Genomic DNA, 23505 nt, shown 5'->3' with positions numbered 1-23505 from the left:
TGGGGTGACTCCCACTTGTCACTCAGGATGTTCATCTGTCAGAACTGTGATCCTGGAAGGGAGATCCCCTTCCCAGGAGATGATGGCTCCTGTTGGGGAGCAGGTGTGCCTGCAAGTCTCCACTGGGTAGGGCAGGGGCCACTCCAGGGGGTCTGGAAGAGGATGCTACAAATTTGGCCTCAGTCCTGAAGAGGACCAGATAGATAGGTTCGGTAAATTTAGGGCTAATAAACCTTTTTTTTTTTTTTTGTACTGGGGATGGAATTGAACCAGGGGCATTTTGTCACCCAGCCACATGCCCAGCTCTCTCTCTCTCTCTCTCTCTCTCTCTCTCTCTCTCTCTCTTTTTTTTTTTTTTTTATTGAGACAGAGTCTTGTTAAGTTGCTTAGGGGTTTTCCAATTTGCTTCGGCTGGTCTCGAACTTGGCAATCCTTCTGCCTCAGCCTCCGGAGTGGCTGGGATGACAGAGAGGGCTACCATGCCGGCTTATTCAAGCATTCCTTGAATTATTAATACTCCCACGTGCAGAGCCCAGCAGGGACCTGAAGACAAATACAAGCTGGAGAGACTCCCGCTGGGCATCGGCAGTCTAAGAAGAGGCGCTTCTTTTCAGTCAGTCCGAGTCCCTGTTACCTGTATGCCCATCTCGATCTGCTCCAAGCAGTTGTGCCCAAAGGCACTTCAGACCCATCAGGAGGGAGTCCGGATTTGGCGGAGAGAGCCGGTGTCCAGACGGTCTCGGGATGCGCAGGGGATGCGGCTGCGCACTGACCGCGCTGCGCGGAGTTTCCAGCCGCGGGCTCCCAGGCGCTCCGTCCACACCCCTCTGGTTTCGCTTCAGCTCATTTCATCCCGCCCAGGCTCACCTCTTGCTGTGCCCTGCAGCCCTTTGTACTCCGCCTGGCTCGGCGGATGTTGGCCACACGGAATGACAGCCCGGGGGACCGATGCCCAGGGAAGCCCTCGCCGGTGGGAGCTGAAAGAGCACTCCCGCCTCTGGCCGGCGAGGCTGCGAGCGCCGCGCGGTCTGCAGCGGGTCTGGGAGGAGGCGCCCGCGGCTCACGGGCGGGCTCCGTCACGCGCGGCCCGGCTTCCCTTCCTCCCCTTCCTTCTCTCCCTGCTCCCGGCCTCTTGGTTTTTAGAATCGTTTCCAAATGAACCTCAGGAACTCAAGTTCTTGTACCAGCCTCCGCCGTGGGGAACCCCAGTCGGGAGTGTCGCTCTGTTAAACAGAACGCAGGTGGGAGAAACAGGCAGAGGGAAGTGAGATGTTCCCTCCCCAAAGACTCACGGCCGAGAGCGCCGGCGCGCGCCCTCCCAGGCCCTTCCTCCCAATGACTCTCATGGCCTCTGGAGTCTTTTCTTTGAATTGATCGCAGTGCAGGATTGAATCCAGGGCCTTGTGCATCATATCTCTGAGCCACCTCCTCAGCCCTTTTCATTTTTTAATTTAAGACGGGGTATTACTGAGTTGCCAAGGGTCTCACTAGACTGCTGAGGTTGGCCTCAGATTTGCCATTCTCCTCAATCTCTGGAGTCTCCAGGATTACAGGCTTGCTGGGGTTACAGGCATGCACTGCCACACCCAGCAGCTTCTGGAATCTTTTTTGTTTTGTTTTTTATTGAGGCAGGTTCCCCCTAAGTGGCTTAGAACCTCATGAAGTTGCTGAGGCTGGCTTTGACTTGTGATCCTCCTGATTCAGCCTCCCTAGATGCTGGGATTACAGGCATGCATCACCATGAACAGTTTGCCTCTGAATTTTTTTTGGTATTGGGGATCGAACGCAGGGAGGGGCTCAATCCCTGAGGCACATCTCCAGTCCTTTTTATTTTTTATATTTTCTTTTAGAGAGGATCGGGCTAAATTGCTTAGGTTCTCACTAAGTTGCTTAGGCTGGCTTTAGAATTTGGCAATCCTCCTGCTTCAGCCTCCCAGCTCATGCCCAGGGGCCTCTGGATTTTTTTTTTTTTTTCCTTAGTGGTGCTGGGGATTGAACCCAGGGCCTTGTGCATGCTAGATAAGCACCCTACCAACTGAGCTATATCCCTATCCCTGGATTCTTAAATTACATTTAAAATCCTTCTTTTGGGACTGTGTATGATGGTGCCTGCCTGTAATCCCAGCAACTCAGGAGGCCAAGGTGGAAGAATCACCAATTTGAGGCCAGCCTGGTAAACTTAGCAAGACCCTGTCCCAAAATAAAAAAAATAAGGGCTGGGGCTGGGGCTCAGTGGCAGAGCGCTTGCCTGGCATGTGTGAAGCACTGGGTTCGATCCTCAGCACCACATATAAATAAATAAAGGTTCAAAGCGATTTTAAATAAAATAATTAAAAAAAAAAAAAGGGCTGGAGATGTCACTCAGTGGTAGAGCATCCTTGGGTTCAATCCCCAGTACCCCACCCCCCCAAAAAAAACAAAACCATTCTTGTTGAAGAAAGATGATTGATCAGGAGACCTGTTAACATGGACATGATGAAAGCGCCATCTGCAACCCTAGATCTGTCCCCACATCTTTCCTCAAGCTGGCCTAAGAAGGCACATCTATGGTGGCTCATGTTTTCTTTGAAAATAAGAGTGGGCAGGACCCACTGAGGCTCTGGATGTGCCAAGGGCTGAGAACCAACCTGGAGGCCGGGCAGGTTACCAGGCTGGCTGCAGGGATCTGGCAGTGATGAAGCACAGCCTTGGGGAACACACCCCAGGAACACACACCACGTCCCCTGTGCTGGGAGCCTGGTGCGTGCAGGCCCGCCCTCTACCACTGAGCTGCCTCCCAGCCCCCAGATGGCAAATCCCATGTGTATTCTATCACAGTTTAAAAAAGTGCAGAACCATCCTGTGCCTGACCCTACAGAGATGTCGGTTTCTGATGGCATCCCTGCAGACAAGCTCCCCTGCGCCCTTATCCACCCTGCCCACCGGGCATTCCGGGAGCTATTTGAGCTCTGGGGGTCCCCAGCCCAGCTCAGCTTGAACCCACCCACCGACTCTGAGCTCGGGGGCCTGCTGAATAGTCTGGTAAGTCCTTGGGTAACCCCTCTTCTGCAGAGGACAGGTCCTGCAGGTTCCCCAGCACACTGCCCTGTGGGCCTGGCCTGAGAGTGGAGAGAGCCCCTTTCCAGAGGAGAGTGGCAGGCGCATGGGGCGTGTGTGGGGAGGGTTGGGGGGAGCACCATTATGATTCATGTTCATATATAAATTTGTCTTTTTGTTCATGGTTTCTGGCTCCTAGCTCCTTTCACAAAGCAGGTTATGGGAACTCAAAATTCTCTTCCCCAAAGAGGGCATAGAAACCCTAGTTTTCCCTGTCCTTTCTGTTGTATAGCTGATCATAGAAAACGCATGGAGGCCTTGGGGGAGGGTGGACAGCCCAGCTCAGTGGGCGGGTGCTCCTGACCCTCGCTGACCCCGCCCATGTGCCCTCCATTTAGCTGCTCATTGTTTCCTTTAAAATAGCCTTTGGAACGAACCAGGAACTGTAACATGGTGTCCCGGAGTTCTGCAAGCTCCGAAAATAAGTTGAATCGGGAGGGGTCCGGCAACACGGGTCTGTAACTCCTGGGGCAGAAGTTGAGAGGACGCCTTGCGAGCGCAGCACGCAGGGCCGCCCTGGGGACTGAGCCCTCCCCCGTGGTCCATGCCCACCCCAGGTAGGCGTGTCAGGACTGGAGTGGGCGGGAGGACGCCCGGCTGGTGTCTTGCAGAACCGGTCGCTGGTGGGGAGAAACCCCGACGCATTTCGGGCTCACAGGAGTGACCCGTGTTGTGAGTGTGCAGTGGTTTCCCTCAGTGCGTCCTCGGTGGTGGGGACAGGTTGTGCCCGTGGGCTCTGAGGCCCGTTTCCTAGCTTGTGCCGGGCACTGCATGTTACCTAGAGATGTGTAAAGCATGTAAGAGGAGCTCACCTCCAAATTCCAATTCCATTCCACTCAGCAAGCAATGAAACAAGGTCCTCCAGGTTCCAGGGCCCTTTGCTGGCAAAGGTGTGTGGTGCAAGCTCTGTCCCAGCCCTGTCACCAAGCCCCACACGTGGAGGGAGGGTAGTGGTCACCTTCCACGCCTATGTAGCAGGCAGCCAGGAGGTGGGGGAGCCTCCCACGGAAGCCAGCTCCCTCCAGCAGGGATTCACCCTGGCTCCTGGGGTGGCACAGTTACTGCCTGCCAGGTCCTGTGCTGCGAGTGGCCATTGGTCTCGTCAAGTGACACTTGCAGAACTTTGAAAGGTGTAGAGGTTCCAACTTAGTCCCAAGACCACACAGCTCTGAGCTGCAGGGCTTTCACCATCTGCTCCCTAAAGCTCCTTGCTCCGGGATGCCTCTTAGGGCCGACTCCCTGGCGCGGGGAGCGTTCTAGATGCCTTTCTGTCCTGTGTTTTGCAGGGATCCTAGCGTCCTCTGAGACTACGTCAGAACGCTGTGGAAGGGTGTTGGCAGGTTTGGCCACAAGCTTTTGCGAAGGTGGCCACTGGTGCTGGGCGAGGAGTCTCAGGGTCGCTTGTGCTGCTGTATGAACACCCTGGGTCCTGTGGCCTTGGGTGTGGGCAGCACCCTGGGAGCGGGTGTGTATGTCCTGGACCAGCCATCGTCTTCTGCTTCCTGGTGGCCGCCCTGTCTTCTGTGCTGTCGGGACTCTGCTGTGTGGGGTTTGTGGTGTTCTAGTTCTGCCTATTTCTACAGCTGTGTCACAGTTGGCCAGCTGCTGGACTTCACCACTGGCTGGAACCTCATACTCTCCTATGTCACTGTTGAGATCACAGGGCAGCAAGGAAGGGTGGGGAGAACGGGAACTGAGGACCAGAACAGGTTAGGGGAGCGGAGTGGCTTGTACCTGCATCCACAGCACCATTGTTCACTGCAGGCTGGTGGTGGGGAGGGAGACCCCGGGTGTCATCCCACCTAGCCCTTCTGCTTTCCCTAATTGACAGCACTAAGAAGTGGAACTGCTGGGCGCCTTGGTGCAGCCTGTAATCCCAGAGGCTGGGGAGGCTGAGGCAGGAGGACTGCAAATTCAAGGCCAGCCTCAGCAACTTAGCAAGACCCTAAGCAACTCGTTGAGACCCTGTCTGAAAATTAAAAAAAAAAAAAAAAAAAAAACTAAACTAAAAAAGGGCTGGGGATGTGGTTCAGTGGTTAAACACCCTGGGTTTGATCCTCAGCTTAAAAAAAAAAAAAAAAAAAGTGGAACTACTGCTGGGAATGGGTGGGGGTTACTGTAGAGGAGTGGGACACAGGTCCCACCAGGCTCTTCCCTCACTGTCTTGAAGTCTGGGCTCAGCTGTCCTGTTGACGAGACTTGCCTACTTGTTTAGCAGTGCTGGAGTTGTGTCTCTAGCACGTGCTTTGCTATGAGCCGCACCCCCAGAGAACCTCGGGCATCTGAAAGGAGTTTGAACCCTCAACCTCCAAGCCCTCCCCAGGGACACCCCTCTTTCCTTCCTCCCTTCTTTCTGTCCCTCCTCCCTCCCTTTCTTTCAGAGTAATGGGGATTGAACCCAGGGCCTTAACGTCCTGGTCAAGCACCTGACCACTGAATGCAGCCCTTTTTAAATTTTCACTCTTTTATTGTTTTTATTTATTTACTTTTTGGTATAAGTGGTAAAGAACCACTGAGCTGCATCCCTAGTCCTTCTGGATTTTTATTTTTAGAGACAGAGTCCTGCTAAGTCGCCCAGGCTGGCCTTGAACTCGCCATCCTCCTGCCTCAGCTGGGATCATAGGCCTGTCTCTGGTCATTATGGATATGTTCACTGGCACATCCTGGGGGTCACATTCTGGAAATGGAAGTTCTTCCCGCCACTGCAGGAGCTGCCAGTGTGGCACGGGCCTGGAGTGCCACCTTCAACGGTCCGACTGGGCCTCCAAGGGCAGCGTCTCTCTGCACGTGCCTGGTGTCCTGATCAACTATCCCGACTTCTTTGTGCTGGGCCTGGTGTTGCTGCTCAATGGTGAGGCAGGGTCCCCTGTGAGATGGGCAGGGGCCTGGGGCAGGCAGGGCTTGAGGGAGGTGGAGCAGTAGTGAGAGATCTGCAAATGAGGCACAGGAGCCAGGGGAGGCAGGTGTCCCCAGCCCTGGCACCGGAGAGCCCCTGGCCAGATCACTGCAGGGTGGGGCGTCCTGTGCACAGCAGGATGCTGAGCAGTGCCTGCCTTCCACCACCAGGGGCCAGTAGCACCTCCAAGGATGACAAGCAGACATCTCCAGACACTGCCACCGACTTTGTTGTTTAAAAAATTGTTTTCTTGTTGCTGGGAATTGAACCCAGAGCTTCATGCGTACTGAGTACGTGCTCCACCGCTCAGTTACATTCTCAGCCCCTGTTTTAAAGTTTTTGAATTCAACAATTTCAAAAATTGGAAAGGTTTTTAAAAAATTAGGTGAAATTCATATAACAAAATTAACCATTTTACTTTTTTCTTCTTTTATTTTTGGTGGTACTGGGGATGGATCCCAGGGCCTCATGCATGCTAGGTAAATGCTTTACCACTGAGCTCCTCCCCCAGCAATTTAATTTATTTGGATACTGGAGTTGAGCCCAGGGGTGCTCTGTCATTGAGCTATGTCCCAGTTCCTTTGTATTTCTATTTGGAGATAGCGTCTCACTAAGTTGCTCAGGCTGAGGCTGGCCTCAAACTTGGGATCCTCCTGCCTCAGCCTCTGTAGTCACTGCAATTGTAGACAAGTGCCACTGTGCCTGGCCATTTTTAAGTGGTACATAATTGTACATGTTTATGGGGTATGGTGATATATTATTACAGTGTGATAATACATGTCAGAAACGTGTAAGATCAGATCAGGGTACCTGCCTATCCATCACCTCAGATGTTAATCTTTTCTTTGTGATAGGAAGACCCAGATCTTCTAGCCTGGTGAGTTGGACACACCCCTATAATCCCAGAGACTCAGAAGGGTGAGGCAGGAGGATCACACGTTTGAGGCCAGCCTGGGCAATTTAGGGAGACCCTATCTCAAAAAACAAACAGGACTGGGGGTGTAGCTCTGCAGCAAGTCACCCCTGCGCTCAATCCCCAGTACCAGTGAATAAATGAATCCTCTCTCCTAACAATTCTGACATGCCATTGGTGGTTGTTAACCCACTTCCCTTCTGTGCCACGAAACAGCAGAAGACGTTCCTTCCACCCGACTGTGCGTTTGGGCTGCCCCGGCTCCTCACCTCCCTGCCCTTCCCAGGCCTTTGCGTCCCTCTTCTCTGCATTCTCCTGTTGCTCCTTCCCACGGGCCCCTGGCTCTGGAGTCGGCCCTGGCCAGCCGGCTGTTCACAGGCGTGAACCTTCTGGTGCTGAGCTTCGTTGCCCTCTCGGGCTTCATCAAGGGAGATCTGCACAACTGGCGGCAGTAGAGGAGGACGACAAACTTGCCTCCAACGGCGCCGAAAGGCCTGCCACTGGGCGGGGACCGCTGGAGCAGGGGCTCTAGGCTCGGCGGGCAGTGAAGGGGCCCAGGCGGAAGCCGGCTGGTGACAGCGTGCGGGGGAGGGTGCAGCTCTCCAGGGTCATCCTCGCTGCAGCTTGGTTCCCCTGGGCTCCGAGGGTTCTGCCTTTCCACCTACTTCTTTGCGTTTATTGGTTTCCACAGCTTCGCCACTACAGGTACCATGGCCCTTCCGCCCGTGGTCCCTGGGAGCCGGGTCGAGCTGCCCTGGGCTTAGGGCTGGTGGAACCCGCTGGTTTTTGGGGGCGTCGGGGGAGGAGGGCCTGGGCCTGTCTCAGTGTGTGTCCGCTGCGGGGGAGGAGGCCCGCCACCCTCTCGCTCTTTCCCCTGGGCATCGTGACCTCGGTCACTCTCATGATGCCCTACTACCAGATCCAGGCCCACAGCCCCTTGCCCGAGGCCTTTGTCCACGTGGGCCCCACCCTCCAGGTGGGTGCCAAGGGCTTTTCCATGTGCTGTCGGGTTCTCAGGGTGCCCCCCTCGGGGCTGAGCCGGGAGGGAGGGACCTGCTGCCCCACACAGGCTAGCGAGTGGAAGCACTTCTCCATGTCCTGCAGCTGGTCCTCTCCTCCTCTGGCCTCCTGGGGCCACGTTCCCTGTGCAGAGGTCGTGCTGCTCTTCCGGAATCTCGCCAGGTCCTGGCCAGCACACGCAGCCCGTCCTGGCCACCCATGTTTCTGGAATCATCACAGGTGAAAGACACAGCCTGGGCCTTCTCTGAGGGATTTTCCAAACTTGGATGTTTCCACCAGCTAATTTCACCTTGTCCCCTGCCTGCCCCACCCTTCTCGTGCCCTAATTCTAGTGTCCATCGCCTTCCTGTTTGAGCTCAGTGACCTTGTGGACCTCAGTCCATCGGGACCCTGCTCACCTACTGCCTGGTAGTCTTCTGCGCTGGTCCTCAGGTGAGTGTTACATCGGGATTTCAGCCGATATATGAAAGAAAACAAAGGACTGAGGCAGAGGGCAGTGCCAAACAGTGACCAATCAAACAGTAGAAAAACTCCACTGACCCTTACGTCCATCTATTACTCAGAAGGACCCCCACCCATTCTGGCCTATAAAAACCCCCGGCAGCCCGGGTCATGTGTGATTATCTCAGGCTCCCTACCCTGACCTTGGTGTGTGTGTGTGTGTGGGGGGGGGGGCTGGGAATTTCACCCAGAGCCAAATCCCAATAAAACTTGCTCCACACTTTCCGTTTGCTTTTGTTTGGCCACTAGCCGTGCCCCGAGCTTACATTTGGTGCCAAAACCTGGGAGGGTTTTCAGGCTTCCCCCCATTGGGGTTGAGGTTCACACCCTCCCTCAGATGAACCAGGAGATTCCGTTCTGCTCTCTTTATCTGGCAACAGATGGGGTAAGTTCCCTAGTTTTTTTCCACGTTTGTCTTTCCAATCTTTACTACCAGGCCCCATAAGCACAAGGACTACCCATTGCCTGTGCCACAGTATCCCGGCCCGCGGGACATCAACGGGAGACGGCGAACCTAAAAGAGAAGGAATGAAAGGGACAAGAGATTCAGGGAGTGACAGCAAGACAGGAATTCTGATCAAGCTGCAAATTTTTATTGTTCTCATGGGTATTTATGCTGAGGGAATGAGGGGTATGATGAGGTGCAGGCTGGTTGGCTGTGTTCTTCTATTGGGCTCCTGATAGGGTGCAAGTTCGCGCCGGCGGGAAGGTGAAGTCCCGGAAGAGAAGCAGGGACAGCGCCATAGGCACCATATTGTCAGAATTATCAGCCAGGAGGGGGGAGGGGCGCTGCTGCTTATGGTAAAGGTCAGAATGTTCTCAGAATGAGAACTTCTTGGTCCCTGACACCACAGACCCCCCACCCATTCCCTTTGGGCTCTGGTAGCTGTGGAGACTTCCTAGCCTCCAGTAGCCCCCCGTTTATTCCATTCCGGACCCCCAAAAGTCAAAAGACATTTAGGCTTTTGGCCCATCCACTGCTTTTCAGGTGTACACAAGCTAAAATTGGGACACCTTTTTCGGCTTCTGTACATCCATTTGGGTAAAGTTGGACAGCTAATGGGAACCTCATTAGACCCCAAAACTCCTTTGGGCTGTCTCTACCGTAATTTCACCAAAGTGGGACTCCCCCAAGACTTACGCCATAAATGGCTAGTTTTTTATTCCACCGTGGTCTGGCCTCAGTATATTTTAGATAATGGTTCAAGATGGCCACCAAAGGGCACTCACGGCCATTTGCAAGCTTTTTTCTGGAATTTGGCGTTCGATTGGCCCTTCTACCTGTTCCACCGCCCAAATTCTCCTCGCTGGGGTGGTCCCAAACCCCTCCCCCTCCATAGGCCAGCCTCCCTCCTGTTCCTCCCCTCCTGCAGATGCAGCCGCCCCCCCTCCGGAACGTCCCTCCACCCGCTCCCTTCCCTCTTCCCCTGTTAGTGCCCCCCCATCTCATCAGACCCTCCCACCGCCTAACCCAGAGCTTCTTTGCCCCCTCTAGGGGGCATCTGGCTAATGCAGAGGGCATCGTGCGAGTCCATGTTCCATTCTCACTCCGGGATCTTTCCCAGAGTGAGAAACGTTTAGGGTCTTTCTCTGCTGATTCCTCTACTTATTTTAAGGAATTTAGATATCTTTCCCAGACTTATAGTCTCACTGTCATGATGTTTGTTATTCTTTCTTCCCCTCTCACCCCAGACGAACCAACCCGTATCCAAAAGGCAGCACAGGACTATGCTGACCAAGTCCACTTAATGGACATAGGCCTAGCCACAGGAGCAACAGCGGTTCCAATAACAGAACCAAACTGGTACTGTCAAGAAGGCCAGCAGGGCTGCCGTTGTTGTGCTCACATGGTTCAATATCTCCTAGCAGGCATGCAGGCAGTCCCCAGTAAGACGGTGAACTTTGATAAACTGAGGGAAATTACCCAGGATCCAGACGAGAATCCAGCTTTATTTCTTAACCGCCTTACAGAGGCCTTTACTAGATATACTAAACTGGACCCTGAATCTCCCTCTCACTTTATTTCTCAATCAGCCCTGATACAAGAAAAAAGCTGGAGCCGGAAGTGGCCATCCTCTGCGCAGCGGCTTGCCTGTTGGGTGGGCTCCTGCGCTCCGGGCGCCGCCCAGCAGGTGGCGGTGGCTTGCTGCTCGTGGAGCACCGAGAGGGCCAGCGCGAATATTCATCACCCATATAATGGATTTTATAGATCAGATTGTTTTATTCTGGATTTCATGGTAACAAAACAGGAAGCATTCTTAATTTCTCATTTCTGCAAGTAGTCATGACTACTGAGAAAAGAATTTTTTAAGCTATAACAGAATTCATTTTGGTAACTTTTATGGAAATCCTGATTTTGTTTTTAATTTTTAATAACTTTTTGCTAAAGGTATGAAGAAGCAGCTTATCTTGTTAGGCAAACACACATTAATAAGAATGTCTAGAAGAGGATCAATCCTTCACACCCGGACCCACTGGCTATTGTCGCGACTCACTTTGCTCTGTAGCTTGGTATTATTTATGTACCTTCTGGAATGTGCCCCTCAAACTGATGGAAACGCATCTCTTCCTGGTGTTGTCGGAGAAAATTATGGTAAAGAGTATTATCAAGCCCTCCTACAGGAACAAGAAGAACATTATCAAACCAGGGCAACCAGTCTGAAACGCCAAATTGCCCAACTAAAACAAGAATTACAAGAAATGAGTGAGAAGATGAAATCATTACAAGAGAGAAAGAATATAGGGGCTAATGGCATAGGCTATCAAGGCAACAAAGAGCAAGCATCTAGTGATCTTTTAGAATTTCTTCATTCCCAGATTGACAAAGCTGAAGTTAACACAGGAGCCAAACTACCCAGTGAGTATGGGGTTATTCCTTTTGAAAGTTTTACTTTAATGAAAGTGTTTCAGGTCTCACTCGTCATCCTGAAGAAAACCCTTTAGAAAAGACAAATGAGATGAATTGGTAGAAGTTATTGAAGCTGACTTGGAGGTCATTAATAATCCTGATGAAGAAGATGAACAGGAAGATAAGGAGGGTCCCCTTGGAGAGAAACTTATATTTAATGAAAATGACTTCATAGAAGGTTATTATCACACTGAGAGAGATAAGGGAACACAGTATGAACTCTTTTTTAAGAAAGCAGACCTTATAGAATACAGACATGTGACCCTCTTCCGCCCTTTTAGACTGCTCATGAAAGTGAAGAATGAGATGATTGATATTACTAGATCAATTATTAATATCATTGTGCCACTTGCTGAAAGAACTGAAGCATTTGCACAGTTTATGCAGAACTTCAGGGATGTTTGTATTCATCAGGACAAGAGAATTCATCTCACAGTGGTGTATTTTGGTAAAGAAGGTCTATCTAAAGTCAAGTCTATCCTAGAATCTGTCACAAGTGAGTCTAATTTTCACAATTACACCTAATTTACACAATTACATTCTTCATTGAATGAAGAATTTAATCGTGGACGAGGATTCAATGTGGGTGCCCGAGCTTGGGACAAGGGAGAGGTCTTGATGTTTTTCTGTGATGTTGACATATTTTTCTCAGCCGAATTCCTTAACAGCTGCCAATTAAATGCTGAGCCAGTTAAAAAAGTGTTTTACCCTGTGGTGTTGAGTCTTTACAATCCTGCCATCATTTATACCAACCAGGATGCCCCGCCACCTGTGGAACAGCAGCTGGTTCACAAAAAGGATTCTGGTTTTTGGCGAGATTTTGGCTTTGGAATGACTTGTCAATATCAATCAGATTTTCTAACCATTGGTGGCTTTGACATGGAAGTAAAAGGTTGGGGTGGAGAAGGTGTTCATCTTTATCGAAAATACTTACATGGTGACCTTATTGTGATTCGGACTCCAGTTCCTGGTCTTTTCCACCTCTGGCATGAAAAACACTGTGCAGATGAGCTAACCCTTGAGCAGTACCGCATGTGCATCCAGTCCAAAGCCATGAACGAGGCTTCTCACCCCCACCTGGGAATGATGGTCTTCAGGGAAGAAATAGAGATGCGTCTTCATAAACAGGCATAGAGGACAAACAGCGAGGCTGTTGGTTAACAAAATCATTAATGCACAACAGTCTGAACCACGAACCAGCACTATTTATTTAGCCTTAATTCCAGTTCCAGGTGCTGTGCCTCTTCCAGAAAAGACTTGTTTATTTTTCATATTCTTTCTGACATTACTTTGGCAGTTCAACTTGATAGAAGAAAAAAACAAGTGTTTCATCACAAAACCTATTTTGTGACAATACTGCACTATGGAATAGTAGACAAAATGAAATCTGCATGTCCCAAAAGTAGGTTTGAATCAGTTTTCTACCTGTTGCCCATGTTCTGACTGTGTGTGGAATTGCATGCTTTGATGGCATCTGGTGGAGGGATGGAGAATGCCGGGCTGATGGGTCAGTCAGCACACTGCTTGCAGTGATACAGATGAGGTGCAGGAACAGATATTGTATCTTCATTTCACCTGCTGACCACTACGTCAGTCAATCTGATTTTTGTTTTGTTTTGTTTTTCTTTGTTTTTTTCATGGTACTGGGGATTGAACCCAGGGGCCCTCTACCACTGAGCTCTATTCCCAGACCTTTTTATTCTTTGAGACAGGGTCTTGCTAAGTTGCCAAGGCTGGCCTCCAACTTGCAGTCCTCCTGCCTCAGCTTCCTGGGTAGCTGGGGGCATGCACCACCATGCCCAGCAACTGCTTCATTTTTAAAGGAAGAACTTTCATTGATAGCTTAAATAATCCTTTTTTTACTGAAGCAGATAATAATTAAATGACACATCTGAAATTCCCAACCCATAAAGAGAAGGCAGAAACCAAAACCCCTTAACTTAATATTGCTTAGCCCTCAAATGTCTGTTTTTAAATAAGTGGATAATAGTAGAAAATAGTTTAGAATCTATGACTTGATTAAAAATGTTATTACGCTATCAATATTTGGGGGATTAGTAGTCAAAGTTGCTACTGTTTTTTTTTTTTTTTTTTTGTGGTGCTGGGGATTGAACCCAGGGCCTTGTGCTTGCGAGGCAGGCACTCTACCAACTGAGCTACATCCCCAGCCCGCTATTGACTGTTTTGAACAAACAAATGTGGAAGCATTTTATCAGAGCATTTAATTATATTGGAATGCAAGATACTAGCTATGTTTGAACATCAAGTTTATGTAAGCAAGATACATAGGGCCTTCCTAAGGAGGCTCAGAATAAATGAGCATAGTAAGTATTTTTGCTTTGTATTATCTCATTTAGCATGGATTCATATGTATTTATTATCCTTTACTTTCTAATGTATTATATTTGCTGTATCTGTATTTGCATTATTATAATACTTTGAATTGAAAGAGAATTTTGGGGGAAGAAAAAAGCAATTTGATAAGGTATATACCATAAGACCACTTTGATTTGAGAAAAGGAAGGAGGGGAAGGTAGTCTGAATGAAAATCTGAATTACAGACTGTTTTAGAGAAATATATACTTACAGATAGAATGTTTTAATTGACATATAAATTATATTCATGAGACAAGATGAATAAGAAATTATATTCAGATAGGACTATACTACATTATTTATCACACATGATCTTTTGCCATTAGGTTAATTGCTAGGTTCAGAAATTAGAAGGTGAAAGCATGCATAAATTTTTTATCCTTTGATTTTTAAAAGGGACCTACTATTTGTATAAAAACCCCTGGAAATTCACGGGAGAAAAATTAATATTCATTTTGCTCTGTAAATCATATTATGAAATGTTGGCAAATTCCAAATTTCTAGGTGCTACATGAATTAAATTTTATAATAACTTAACTAATTATTCTTACAAGTTTTAAGTTGGGATAGTTAGCTGTTTTTAAAGATGTGTAAAATGTTCTCTGCAAAAAATAATTCAGGCCATTGTCTCCTTTTTGTACGCAGTTATTTATTATTAAGACCAGTGAATTATGGTATTTAAAATGAGAGAGGGGCTGGGGATATGGCTCAGTGGTAGAGTGTTTGCCTTGCAAGCACAAGGCCCTGGGTTCAATCCCCAGCACCACAAAAAGAAAAAAAAAAAAAAAAAAAAAGAGAGAGAGAACTTATTTGTAATGGTAAGTTGCAGCTTGTTTTTTGAGAAAATCAAATTATTTTACTTTTATTCCTATTTTTTAAAACTATCTTTTAATTTAAAGATAGAAAGGATAGAAAGTAAGCAGTGGAAATGTAACTGTTTTGACCTTAAATGATACCAATAAAGTATTTTATTACCAAAAGTTAAATGAAAATTTATTTCTATCATAAAATGTCATAAATACAGAAAAGTACATAATAAGCAATTGTGTATAAAGAATAATGAAGCAAACACCAGTATACTGCCACCTGGTTGAAAATACAAGATGTCACCAATGACCTAGAGTATATACCCTTACCCTCCATAATAGTCACCATCTGACTTTTGTGATAATTTTCCACTTGGTTTTTTTTTTGTCATAGGTCTCTCAACAGTGTATGTATCTCTATCCAGAATTCTGTTTAATTTACCCGTTTTTAATTTTTTTTATATTATTTCAAGTATGTTCTTTTTGTATAATATTTTTGAGGTTCACCCATATTAACCTCAAAACTGGTTCATTTTTAGTACTGAATAATATTTCATTATGTGAATACACTACAGTATTAATTTTATTGATAAATATCTGAGTTTTTTCAAAAAAAAAAAAAAAAAAAAAAAACTCAAACGAGCTGAGGAGGGACCTCAAACCCCTATCCGAGATCTGGTGAAAATGGCCTTTAAAGTCTATAATACCCAAGAAGAATCGGCTGAATTGGCCAGGCAGGCTTGTTTACAGAAAAAGGTGACACTCCAGTCCCAAGCCTTGGTAGCTGCCCTGCAGCCTCTGGCTCCAGTAAGAGCTTCAAAGGGGAACCAGCAATCCTCTCTGCCAGGGGCTTGCTTCAAGTGCAGACGTGAAGGTCACTGGGGTCATCAATGCCCAAACTCACGGCTACCCACAGGCCATGTCCTCCCTGCAAACAAGCAGGACACTGGAAGAGCAACTGCCCTATGGCTGGCCCCTCCCTAGCACCTCTACGCAGGGGTATGACCAGCCGGGCAGTCCCTTCCCCTGAGCTGTTGGGATTTGCAGAAGACTGAGGGAGCCCGAACTTGGACCCCCATCACCCTCTCTGAGCCCAGGGTAATGCTCCAGGTAGCAGGTAAGTCCATAACTTTCCTCTTGGACACAGGGGCTACCTATTCTGTCTTGCCTGCCCACTCTGGGCCTTTATTTCCTTCCCAGGTATTGGTTATGGGAATTGATGGAAAACCCCAAAACTTCCCAAGTGGAACAGCTAAGTTAGCCTGTGCCCAGGAGGGACATCCTTTTATAAACACCCCCATATTGCCAGTAGGTAAACCCTCAGGAGCCTGTTGCTTGGTCCTGATCTCCCTCTAATTAACGAGGCAGTTATTCCCATCCACCCAGTGGTTCCTAACCCTTCTCTCTGTTCTTCTCTCAACCCTGCTATACTTCTCCCACTGTCCCCTCCTCCCTCAACCATCAGCCATTCATATCCATAGGTGCTGGAGGCCCTGTGTTCACCTCATGAAGACCTCTTCAATTACCCACTCCCCTTACCTGACCTACCTAACCATTTTTGTACATGGCGGTTCCGTGCTTGGTCCTGATGGACACCGTAGAGCTGCTTATGCAGTAGTCACCACCGCCTCAGTTCTGGAAGCCAATTGCCTTCCAGAAGGGACCACTTCCCCAAAAGTCGAACTCTTTGCTCTGATTAGGGCTCTAATTCTATCCAAAGGTAAACAGGTTAACATCTACACAGATTCCAAATATGCCTTTTTGTGTGTGTGTGTGATGCTGGGGTTTGAACCCAGGGCATTGTGCTTGCAAGGCAAGCACTCTACCAACTGAGCTATATCCCCAGCCCCAAATATGCCTTCTTGATTGCTCACTCACATTCGGCTATTTGGAAGGAGTGCAGATTTCTCACCACAATGGGGTCACCAGATAGGAAGGAAAAATAGAGAGGGTTCTAAGTATGGAAATATATTCAGTAGAAGGAAAAAGAAAATGTTTCTGGGTAAGAAAGTCTTTGTGTGATAAAATACATGAGGGTTTAAGTAAGTGCTAAGAAAGTCTGTGTGAGTAAAAGACAAATTTCAATAAGTTTGCATGTAACAAAGTTGGTTATATGTATGAGAGACAATCAGTTAAAGCTATTTAAGGTTTTTCCTAAGATTAAATACTAATGTACTGATATAAAATCTATATGTTAAAATGACAAGGATCCCTTTAAAAACACCAATTTACCCTTGACATTGTGTCTATTAAGTTTTATTCTTTAGAAACTTCTTAAAATGACATTTAAGAAAGAGTGCAAAGGGCAGTAGTGGAAAATGGGACAACAGTGACTGAGATTGGGGTCTCTGATGACCTCATGGCTGTGGCATGCCTGGTGCCTGGGAGTGTTCCTGTGCAGGGGCACAGGATGCCTAACTGCTGTGGCAGTGCCCTCCTGGGGAGGCTTTGTGCAGAAGTCCTATCAGCTCTGACATTGATCTCAGGCACACAGCTCTTGGGCAGGAAGGAATTCTTTTGCTAGATAACCAATGTTTCATCAGCTCCCTTCTCTGGTTCCTTCCCACCTTACAGCAACTTTGGACAGTGGACTTTCTTGAGAGCTACACAGAGCTCCTAACGTTGCACTTTGTAGCTGTGAAAAAGTTACACAGATGTCCTAGTCTTTGTAGCTTTCCTGAAAACAAAGAATAATGCTTACATATTCTTTAGCCTCATAATAAGACATATATAAATAAAGAGTGCTGACATAACTTTTTAGATCTGCATTTCCATCAGAGAACAGAGCTCTATCTGATCCCAGCTTAATCTTCAAAATGTGTGTTTATACATCTTTATTTTCTAATCCTCCTTTGCCCCTCACTGAACTTGAGAATTTGATCATGCAGGTCATGGCAAAAGAGGCAAAAATCAGCTTCAGAATCAGAACACTTTACCTAAGATTTGTGAAGAACCACGCCTTACCTGAGATAAGGCTCTGTCTCCCACCCTGCTGCATGTTAGAATGACTCCAAAACAAACCAGACTTTAACTCATTTAAAGTTGTGCTCAAAAGTTCGATGTTTGTTGTAAAGATTACTGTGATCTCAAACAGGGGATATAATATATAACTCAGCTGAAATTCAAGATAGCAGCATATTGCTCACTGTCAGGCACCTATCATCCGCCATTTGCCTGCCTCTTGCCTGTCCATTGCCTGCCTTTCACCTATCCATCGCCCACCGCCCAAGGTTCACCTCCGGATTGTCTGACAGCAGTCAGCAAACACAGACAGCCAGTGGAGCGCCAGCTGCCTGCTGCTGCCTGGAAGTTCACTGTCACAGTACCTGCAGGTTTGGTTACACATGGCTGCCGCCATTTTGAGATAACAGCCAGGCCCCGTAGGACCCTTGGCTGAATTGACTGAGCCCCGTCTCCATAATCCCTCAGCTGGGCTGATCACTCCCTGCCTCCAGGGCCCTCACATTGACTGACTGCTCCTGCCACAGGACCCCCAGACCAACTGATTGCATTCCCCCTCCAGGATCCTGCAAACAGACCAACCGCACCCCACCTAAACTCCAGCTAACCACACTCACATCCCGAGTTGCAGCTCCATTTACCAACACATTTGGAAGCCACGGTGGCCATCTTGGATAATCCTGGAAGCTGTATCTCCCATCTTTAGGTGGGGCAAATCCCATCCTGAGATGCATGCTGGAGACTTGAAGCTCATTGTCAGGTACCTCTCATTCATCAGGCTACTGAAGATTGGGAGGTTTGAATACTATATGACTGTTATAGTGTAGATTTTATTTTTTCTGCTTATTGAAGAATTTTAAGTATTTATTTCTTTACTTTTCTCACTCTCTTTTCCTTTTGTTTACCTGCTCCCCCTTTCTCCCTTTTTGCATGCTAACAATCAACTTCTTTTGATTACTCTCTCACTCTTTCTACGATATAGAACTTCTATATATTCTTTTCTTATCCCTTTAACAGCTATATCCTACACCCCTCCACATTCTCTTTGTTGTCCATTAGAAACTGTAGACCTCATTGCAAATCTATTTGTTATACTGAAGATAATAATTGAACTCATTCTGCTTATTATGACAATATTGTTAATGTACTCATAAGGGTTATTTGGTCTAGGGTTGCATACTGTCTGAACTGGGCACTGCTAATATCGACCTCACCCTTAAAGAAAAGGTTTTGGAAACCTATAGGGTCACTATAAGCCAATGGGGGGGGGGGGGAACTGCAATACCCCAGATCTCCACTGTTAGAGGAGAGGATACATGAACAACATGAAAAAACAAGGGAAGAAAATGATCCAAACAAATCTAGATTCTATATGAATAGAATCCAGTGACAGTATGGTAGAAGAAATGTCAGAAAAGGACTTCAGATTATATATGATCAAGATGATTTGTGAAGCAAAGGATGAGTTAAGAGAGCAAATGCAGGCAATGAATGATCACTCCAATAAACAGTTGAAAGAGCAACTGCAGGAAGCAAAAGTTCATTTCAACAAACAGAGATAAAAAAAAAAAAAAAAACCCAAACAGAAATCCTTGAAATGAAGGAAACAATAAACCAAATAAAAAACTCAATGGAAAGTATCACCAAAAGACTAGACCACTTGGAAGACAGAACCTCAGACAATGAAGATAAAATATTTAATCCTGAAAATAAAGTTGCCCAAACAGAGAAGATGGTAAGAAATCATGAGCAGAATCTCCAAGAACTATGGGACATCATGAAAAGACCAAACCTAAGAATTACTGGGATTGAGGAAGGCACAGAGATATAAACCAAAGGAATGAACAACCTATTCAATGAAATAATACCAGAAAATTTCCCAAACCTGAAGAATGAAATGGAAAATCAAGAGGCTTACAGAACACCAAATGCACAAAATCACAACAGATCCACACCAAGGCACATTATAAGGAAAATGTCTAACACTCAACATAAAGATAGGATTTTGAAGTCTGCAAGAGAAAAGCATCAGATTACATATAGGGGGAGACCAATACGGATAGCAGCTGACTTCTCAACCCACACTCTAAAAGCTAGAAGGGCCTGGAACAACATATTTCAAGCTCTGAAAGAACATGGTTTTCAACCAAGAATCCTATACCCAACAAAACTAACCTTCAGATTTGAAGATGAAATAAAATCCTTCCATGATAAACAAAAGTTAAAAGAACTTACAAATAGAAAGCCTGCGGTACAGAATATTCTCAACAAAATATTTCATGAACTTCAAGATAGCTATTACACAAACTAAATGGTTTACTGTTAGTGATTCCATTTTGTATTTTCCTTGTAAACTCTGTAACTGTTGCCTGATTAATTTTTTGCAGAAGAACTGCTTCAAGAGCAAACAACATAAATTAACTTGAAATAGTAAGCCATCACCGATAGGACAGATAATACAGACCCTCCCAATTAGATAAAAAGGGGGTGAATAACTGTAAAATTATAGACAGTAAAGTTAAAGCTCAGTACTCTTACTTTATGACTGGTGAGACTAACTTGCTGGATGTTTAAGATCAAACTTAGAGATGGAGATTAAAACAAAGGGGCCAAACAAAACAAAACAAAACAAAATAAAAAATAAAAACCAAAAAACAGTATTTGGTTTTTACCCTGAGGGTCAGCCTGAATCCAGGGAACGAGAGAACTTCTCTAAGGAGCTTTGCAACTCTGGGTCACACAACCTCCTGATCAGGGAGATGGATGAGGCCACTGGAGAATGAACAGCCAATCAGTGCATCTGCTGCAGAGGAGGGTCATTGGAAAAGGGAGACATTCCTGATCCTTCCAAGGGAAGCCACCTCATCAAGGAGACCCTGTCTAACAAATGGCATTAACGGAGCTAAGAAACTGCTCTTATGTTCCCTACGAGTGAACCCTGTGGGAACTCAGCCGACTCTTTAACAACACAGAAATAGGTCAATTTGACCAGCTTGGTCTTAAACACCTAGCAAAACAGTTAAAACCGAAATATAGCCATTCTTGGGCACTTAAAAGAAACAATAGTTAAATGCAACCTAAGATGTACACTTGTGTTAACCCTCTAGAATAAATAAAGACTGGAAGCTACAAGAGAGAGATTCTTAGGCAGATGTACCTGCTAACTGTCAAGAGAAACTGCCAGAATCAGGAATTTTTAGTCTGTTTAAGGTCTTCAGGTCCTCCTAAGGCACACAGGTAGGCTTAATCTATGCTTGCTAGTATGATTATCTAGCCCTAAGTCACAGGAATATAGGGATCTCTACTAAACACAGGCTATACCAACAAGAGGACTTGGTTATGCAGTCACCACCTCCCAAAAGCTAGAACAGCAACTCCAAGAGGTGGTAGAGGCATCTGCTGCCCCCCTGGCATCCTTACAAAGACAAAGAACATCTATTGCTCAAGTTTCCTTACAGAACCATCAAGCGCTAGATCTTCTGACAGTGGGCAAAAGGGGAACATGTCTGTTTTTTTTTTTTTTTTTTTTGGGTGCTGGGGATCGAACCCAGGGCCTTGTGCTTACAAGGCAAGCACTCTACCAACTGAGCTATCTCCCCAGCCCCATGTCTGTTCTTAAGACTGCTGCTACTACATCAATGAAACTGGACTGGTCGAGGAGAATGTCAAAACTCCCAGGCATCTGAGTGAAAGGCTGAAGCAACCACAATCAAATGACCCCTGGCCAGGATGGCTGAACTCCACTCTTGTCACCTGGCTGACCCCTACCCTGACTCCCCTATTTGTGATAGGATTTTTTTTTTTTTTTTGGTGCTGGGGATCGAACCCAGAGTGCACGGCAAGCACTCTGCCGACTGAGCTATCTCCCCAGCCCCTTAGGATTTCTGATAGTGATTGCTCCCTGTCTTCTCAGGTTTGCCCGGAACCGCATGAATGAGGTTGCCAGGGTGACATACAACCAGATGCTCCTACACTCTTATGGCTGCCTCCCCACCAACCTAGAACCCGAACATTTTTCTCCCCACAATGCCCCCTAACATGCAGGAAGTAGCCAGATGGACTCCGGCATCCTATATCACCAAAAAGGTCGGGATGGTAGGTCAGGATTGGAGAGAATATATGAGAAAAAACAACTGAGGCAGAGGGCAGCACACCAAACAGCAACCAAACGGGCAGAAAAACTCCACTGACCCTTACCTCCACCTGTCACTCAGCAGGACCCCACCCATTCTGGCCTATAAAGACCCTGGGCAGCAGGGGCCTTGTGCGATTTTCTCTGGCTCCCTACCCCGACCTGTACCCTGGGGGACTGGGAATTTCGCCCAAGAGTCAAATTCCAATAAAGCTTGCTTGGGCTGCTTTTTGCCTGCTTCTGTTTGGCCACTAGACCTGCCCCTGAGCTTACAGGGAGACTCCCTCAGACCTGGACAAACGTGCCGGGTGTGGTGTGGTCCTCTGACCGTCAGCCTGGCTGTCCAATGTAGGATGCGGGCTGGCTGTCAATCTTGCCCTCTCATCTCTAATCCAGGTACCAGCCAGGAGAGAACTCAAGTTCTGGCGAGAATGAGAAAACAGGGATGTGCTTGTGGTGAATCCTGGACATGAAGCAGCTCTGAGGAGCCTGTGTGTCCCCTTCAGTGCCACCCCCACTCTGAGATCTGGCCAGCTGGTCTCTGGATGTGCCTCCTTGCTTGGTGAGCTGCAGGGTTGCTCCTGGGATCTGAGACTGACGGCGGGGTGGGAGTGAGTCTAGCCATTATGGGTGGGTTTGCAGGGATGTGGACAAAGGCCTGGTGTCCTCAGCTCTGGAGCTGGACCCCTCCTCCCCAATGTCCCTTTCAGTCCTCCTACTGACCATTCTGTTCCTGATCTAGCCCAGTGGCCCCAGCACCTGTTCCCTGGAGACCCGGCTTGTATGTCAGTGGCTGTGCTGCTGCTGCTGCTCATTGTTGGGGCAGCCCTGGTCACCTGGAGACAGGCCCAGAACTCCACCCCTCTTCACTTCAAGGTCGGCGGCCTGCTGTCCCCAGACTCCCCACCCTGGAGCACCAGGGAGAACATGGAGGGGGCGGGTTGCAGACCCCAGCAGACACCCACCAGCCCCGTCTGGAGCCCAGCATGCAGTACTAATCCATTCCCATCCCATTTCCTCTGGAGTGTCCCATGGGGGTCCCTAGCATAGACCAGCATTACTGCACAACGTGAATAGGGCTGGGCCCTCCCACCGGGGGGATGGGGGCTCTCAGGCGGCTGGTGTGCTGAGGGCTCGGAGTGGCCCACAGGTCCCTGTGCTGCCTGTCCTCTCCCTGGCGAGCATCACTGTGCACGTCCACCTGATGATGCAGATGGCTGCTGGGACCTGGGTGCCGTTCGGGGACTGGATGGCGATCGGTGAGCCGCTTTCTGGGGAAGAGAGGCCTTTTTGGGGGCTCCACAGTTCCCTCTCACTTCCCCGGACCAGTCTGCAGCCTGATATAGAAAGCCCTTGGGGCTAAAGCAGAGTGACCACCTCCCGCCTGGCCGCCTCCCACCTGGCTCTCCCACTTCCCCACTAGGACTTGCAGTCTATTTTGGATATGGGATCAGGCACAGCTTGGAGGAGAATGATTGACAGCCACCAGCCTCGAGCTCCCCCGCTGCTCCTGAAAACACCCCTACCGCTGAGAGTCCGTTTGAGTGCAGAGAACAGAAGCTCCAGGGCCCGGTAGGGGCCTCCTGGACCAGGACGGCCTGACTTGCTGGACTGTGGTGGTTGGGTGTGTTCAGAGCCCTCCACTGCCACTGAGCACAGTGCCTTGAAAAGAGGTTTTTAGTCTTTTTTAATTGACAAAAATTGTACATGTAAGACACACGACGTGTTTTGATACGTGTAGACTGAATGGCTGAGCCAAGCCGTGAACATCTTCATTCGCTCGGGTACTGATTTTCTTGTGGTGAAAACTTTGGGGATTGAACCCAGGGGTGCTTTATCACTGAGCCATGTTCCCATTCCTTTTCTTTATTTTCTTATTTTGAGAGAGTCTCGCTA

The 23505-nt window shown here is 47.9% G+C and overlaps 2 pseudogenes; both read left to right on the top strand.

Annotated features, from left to right (window-relative positions):
* The first annotated feature begins 2859 nt into the window (after positions 1–2859).
* Positions 2860–23211, top strand: LOC124966216 (cationic amino acid transporter 3-like; annotated as a pseudogene).
* Positions 10824–12169, top strand: LOC124967271 (chondroitin sulfate N-acetylgalactosaminyltransferase 2-like; annotated as a pseudogene).
* Positions 23212–23505: the final 294 nt, after the last annotated feature.

This window comes from Sciurus carolinensis, chromosome 16 (genome assembly GCF_902686445.1).
Source record: "Sciurus carolinensis chromosome 16, mSciCar1.2, whole genome shotgun sequence".
Lineage (NCBI taxonomy): Eukaryota > Metazoa > Chordata > Mammalia > Rodentia > Sciuridae > Sciurus > Sciurus carolinensis.
The sequence above is the reverse complement of the archived record's forward strand: the minus strand, read 5'-3'. Positions and strand labels throughout refer to the sequence as shown.